Below are 6,033 nucleotides of genomic sequence, written 5' to 3' on the forward strand. Positions count from 1 at the left end.
TCTTTCTTTCTTTCTCTGTAATATTACTGCACTGTCGGAAACTAGAAGCACAAGCATTTCACTACATTCGCATTAACATCTGCTAACCATGTGTATGTGACAAATACAATTTGATTTGATTTGATTTGAGATTCATAGTGTCATGGTGACGGAAAAAGTACTGAGAAAGCCACACACACACACACACTCAATTATTGGTGGTTGTTTGACCACTGGCCGGCCCCCACATTCAACATTCTGAACCCATAGCAATGCCCTGCCACCCTGCACAGAATTGATTGGAATGGATTTTTCACACATACTCTTTGCACTTGTACATTTTTCGACATGGAGCCTGGCTTGAGAGGCAGTGCCATGGGTAGGCTACTATGTGAAGTCTCCATAAATCGTGGAGGAAGCTGATACTGTATTAGAACTATGTTAGGTATTTATGATATGTGGATGTTTATTTTACATACCATTATTACCATAATTCTCATTGCCTCTCACAGATCATATTAGCTCTGGTCCAGGTAGTTCCTCCATGCTCACTAAAGCCCTGGACCAGAGCTAAGATCATATTTGCTTTCTGTATTCCTACACAAAAACCCCTTACAGTAATTTGAGGTCGTTTCAGTGACTCACAAATACCCTGCCCCACCCCGACTCATCACCTGCCCCCATATGATCACTTAATGTACCATTCATACTAATGGCTCTATGGGATGTGATTCATACTGTAATATAATGATGGGATCACAAGATATCCTTCCTCTCTCCCATACTGCCAAGCATAGCAGGCCTGTCTTTAATGAGCCCTGTAACAATCACCCACCACCATCGCCATGGAGGAAGAATGATCACTACAGGATATTGTCTCCCATACTGCCAGTACCAGGCGTATCAGGGCAAAGCCCTCTTTAGGAGCATCCTGTCTCGTACATTAACACAGTGCTAGGCTGGTTAGTGCAAGCTATCCTCCCTCCCATAGTGCCAGATGTAGCAGAGCAGCCCTCTTCTCTTTATGAGCACTAACAACATCCACCCACCCACCAACGTATCCAGTTGGTCTGTTACATTATTGATAGGCTTGTTGAGCTGTTTGTCTCTTCTTACTGAACCGATGACAATGATTTCCTCTCCTGTTGGTCTTGGCTGCATCGTGACTGAGAGGAGTCTACATCTAAATTCAGACACATCGTTGTTATCTCTTGTCTCATGGTCGCATGGTTTCATCTATAGAAATAGTGTGAATTACATTCTTATCATTCTATTTTTATGGTTTTAACATCATTCTTCCTTCTGTTATTTGAAGAGCTCAGTATAATAGAGAAATATCAGTTACTTTTATGTGGGTATTGATGTATATTATAATAATTGACAAATAAACAGCCATGTAATCAGATCTATAATATAATCTATAATTTTAACATAGGATGCATATCATATTCCTTACTTCAAGCTTTGCAAAGGCATTGTACAGCACACAACACAGCCACATAAAAAGGTTGACTACAGTATATTCAGTCATTTCCACATAATGCAAAATGTGTGTTTTATCTCTGGTCTTCCTTTGTGTGCTGCCTTGCAGAGCTCTATGCTATATCTGTATGGGCCCAGATGGTCGTCCCTGTTGGTGTGAATCTCCACAGCTCCTCCACGTTAATACTCCCGGCATATGGACATTCATCACAGGGTAGGGACAGGGCTTCTTCCCAAATGGCACCCTATTCACTATATAGTGCACACTATGGGCTGGCCCTATGAACCCTGGTCAACAGTAGGGCACTAAATAGGGAATAGAGTGCCATTTGTAACATGGACTGGCAGAGGGCCCGCAGGAGAGCACGCTGACAGGATGGGGATGATGGGGACCAGCTAGGTGTCCGACCCCCCCCCCCACCACACACACACACACACACACATAGCAAGGTGTCTAAACCACACTGCTGTACGCACACAGGAAACTTAGAGGACCCAAAGCCCTTACTAGGCACATTTCACTTACATTAATGTTCCTACTACACCCCAGGGGATAGACCCGGGTAGACCACCCAGCCAAGTTGTATACATAGACTATTAAAAAAACGCCATGTGATTTGGTTACACTTAAAAGAACCCATCTAAGGGCGGGCGTTGAAAATTAGCATGAGCTATGGTGCAACTAATCACAAGATTGTTCAATATGCCAATATCGTTCCCCTATCCAGATAGCCATAATATCAATGTATAACTATGGTGGTGACAATCTGTCAGGCAGGGATAGAATAGGGAATTAGGGAATCTCAAGTTATGTTCCCATTGTTAATAAACTTGTTCATGCTTACTCAACAGGATTTGCCATTCATTTGAATCGGTAAAGTAATGCATTTTGGTCCTACATGGTCTCTTGTGTATTATTACCCAGAGTCTTCTGTCATGGGAACCAACAAGAGGATCAATAGACTTACATTATAGGCTTAAACACATGCAGCCCAATTCTGATATTTTACCCACTAATTGGTATTTCGACAAGTCACATCAGATATTTTTCAAAGCTAATCTGATTGATCAAAATAAAACATGATTGAAAAAAAAAAAATTAGCAATCTCTATCACACGGTTTCACAACTGGCAGCCTGCAGGATTTTAGTTTTTTTCTCTAAAAAGACTGTAAAATCACCAGGAATTTAGCCAAAAATGTGTTTAATTTAGGAAATCTGTTCCCAAGTATTCCCACGAATAAAGATAAATATGTAAGTGTCTCATTGTAATCAATGCACAAAATTATGATTTTCAAATATCTCTTTTTGGGCTAAGTTGTGGTCAATTTTCAGTGTACAGATGATTTTAATTAGGCCTATATTCCGGCCCCCCGATCATCCCCTCTGACAAAAATAGGCCCGCAGCTAAATATGTAGTAGTTGCCGAACCCTGCGTTATATTGTATTACAATTGTCAGAGACTCCAGTCACCCAAGCTATAAACTGTTTTCTCTGCTACCACATGGCAAGCGGGACAGGTGTTGTGCCGAAAATCTCCCCACTGCCAGAATCCCCCCCCCTTCGCGTGAACGCGCACGCACTCAAATCTTCATTGCTGCGACTTGCTTGCTAGTTGAGATTTCTGATCACGTAAGGCTGCGTTTCATTTTATTTTTTATGTCGTTTGATAGTGGGGAGGCACTAATAATGTCTGCAGTTTTCGGTTTGGCTATTTGTTTCAAGTGTATTAGTCCATAAATAAATCTCTTTGCCAAAATTCATTATCTCTCCCATGTCTTATTTGACTATTCATTTTTTTCCCACCTTTATTTAACCAGGTAGAATAGTTGAGAACAAGTTCTCATTTGCAACTGCGACCTGGACAAGATAAAGCAAAGCAGTTCGACACATACAACAACACAGAGTTACACATGGAACCAACAAACATACATTTTCCTACTGTATTATTGATTGTATATACAGCATGCGCAAATGAGGAAGGATAAGAGAGGTAAGGCAATAAATAGGCCATGGTGGCAAAGCAATTACAATATAGCAATTAAACACTGGAGTGGTAGGATGTGCAGAGGATGAATGTGCAAGTTGAGATACTGGGGTGCAAAGGAGCAAGATAAATAAATAAATACAGTACGGGGATGAGGTAGATTGGATGGGCTATTTACAGATGAGCTATGTACAGGTGCAGTGATCTGTGAGCTGCTCTGACAGCTGGTGCTTAAGCTAGTGAGGGAGGTAAGAGTCTCCAGCTTCAGAGATTCTTGCAGTTCGTTCCAGTCATCGGCAGCAGAGAACTGTAAGGAGAGGCGGCCAAAGGAAGAATTGGCTTTGAGGGTGACCAGTGAGGTATACCTGCTGGAGAGCGTGCTACGGGTGGGTGCTGCTATGGTGACCAGTGAGCTGAGATAAGGCGGGGCTTTACCTAGCAGAGACTTGTAGATGACCTGGAACCAGTGGGTTTGGCGACGAGTATGAAGCGAGGGCCAGCCAACGAGAGCGTACAGGTTGCAGTGGTGGGTAGTATATGGGGCTTTGGTGACAAAACGGATGGCACTGTGATAGACTGCATCCAGTTTGTTGAGTAGAGTGTTGGAGGCTATTTTGTAAATGACATCGCCGAAGTCGAGGATCGGTAGGATGGTCAGTTTTACGAGGGTATGTTTGGTAGCATGAGTGAAGGATGCTTTGTTGCGAAATAGGAAGCTGATTCCAGATTTAATTTTGGATTGGAGATGTTTAATGTGAGTCTGGAAGGAGAGTTTACAGTCTAACCAGACACCTAGGTATTTGTAGTTGTCCACATATTCTAAGTCAGAACCGTCCAGAGTAGTGATGCTGGACGGGCGGACAGGTGTGGCAGTGATCGGTTGTAGTGCATGCATTTAGTTTTACTTGCATTTAAGAGCAGTTGGAGGCCACGGAAGAAGAGTTGTATGGCAGTGAAGCTCGTCTGAAGGTTAGTTAACACAGTGTCCAAAGAAGGGCCAGAGGTATACAGAATGGTGTCTCCTGCGTAGAGGTGGATCAAAGAATCACCAGCAGCAAGAGCGACATCATTGATGTTCCAGAGAAGAGAGTCGGCCCAAGGATTGAACCCTGTGGCACGCCCATAGAGACTGCCAGAGGTCCGGACAACAGCCCCCCGATTTGACACACTGCTCTATCAGAGAAGTAGTTGGTGAACCAGGCTAGGCAATCATTTGAGAAACCAAGGTTGTCGAGTCTGCCAATAAGAATGTGATGATTGACAGAGTCGAAAGCCTTAGCCAGGTCGATGAACACGGCTGCACAGTAATGTCTCTTGTCGATGGCGGTTATGATGTCGTTTAGGACCTTGAGCGTGGCTGAGGTGCACCCATGACCAGCTCTGAAACCAGATTGCATAGCGGAGAAGGTACGGTGGGATTCGAAATGGTCGGTAATCTGTTTGTTAACTTGGCTTTCGAAGACCTTAGAAAGACAGGGTAGGATAGATATAGGTCTGTAGCAGTTTGGGTCTAGAGTATCACCCCCTTTGAAGAGGGGGATGACCGTGGGAGCTTTCCAATTTTTGGGAATCTCAGACGATACGAAAGAGGTTGAACAGGCTAGTAATAGGGGTTGCAACAATTTTGGCAGATAATTTTAGAAAGAGAGGGTCCAGATTGTCTAGCCCGGCTGATTTGTAGTGGTCCAGATTTTGCAGCTCTTTCAGAACATCAGCTATCTGGATTTGGGTACAGGAGAAATGGTGGGCACTTTGGCGGGATGCTGTGGTAGGTGCCGGGCAGTTGACCGGGGTGGGGGTAGCCAGGTGGAAAGCATGGCCAGCCGTAGAGAATTGCTTATTGAATTCTCAATTATAGTGGATTTGTCGGTGGTGACAGTGTTTCCTAGCCTCAGAGCAGTGGGCAGCTGGGAGGAGGTGCTCTTATTCTCCATGGACTTTACAGTGTCCCAGAACATCTTTGAGTTAGTACTACGGGATGCAAATTTCTGTTTGAAAAGCTAGCCTTAGCTTTCCTAACTGCCTGTGTATATTGGTTCCGAACTTCCCTGAAAAGTTGCATATCACGGGGACTATTCGATGCTAATGCAGAACGCCAAAGGATGTTTTTGTGCTGGTCAAGGGCAGACAGGTCTGGAGTGAACCAAGGACTATATCTATTCCTAGTTATAAATTGTTTGAATGGGGCTTGCTTGTTTAAGATGGTGAGGAAGGCACTTTTAAAGAATAGCCAGGCATCATCTGATACTGACGGGATGAGGTCAATATCCTTCCAGGATACCCCGGCCAGGTCAATTAGAAAGGCATGCTCACAGAAGTGTTTTAGGGAGCGTTTGACAGTGATGAGGGGTGGTCGTTTGGTCGAAGACCCATTACAGATGCAGGCAATGATCGCTGAGATCTTGGTTGAAAACAGCATAGGTGTATTTGAAGGGCGAGTTAGTTAGGATGACATCTATGAGGGTGCCCGTGTTTACGGATTTGGAATTGTACCTGGTAGGTTCATTGATAATTTGTGTGAGATTGAGGGCATCAAGCTTAGATTGTAGGATGGCCAGGGTGTTAAGCATGTCCCAGTTTAGGTCA

The sequence above is a fragment of the Oncorhynchus tshawytscha genome, linkage group LG16, assembly GCF_018296145.1.
Source record: "Oncorhynchus tshawytscha isolate Ot180627B linkage group LG16, Otsh_v2.0, whole genome shotgun sequence".
Lineage (NCBI taxonomy): Eukaryota > Metazoa > Chordata > Actinopteri > Salmoniformes > Salmonidae > Oncorhynchus > Oncorhynchus tshawytscha.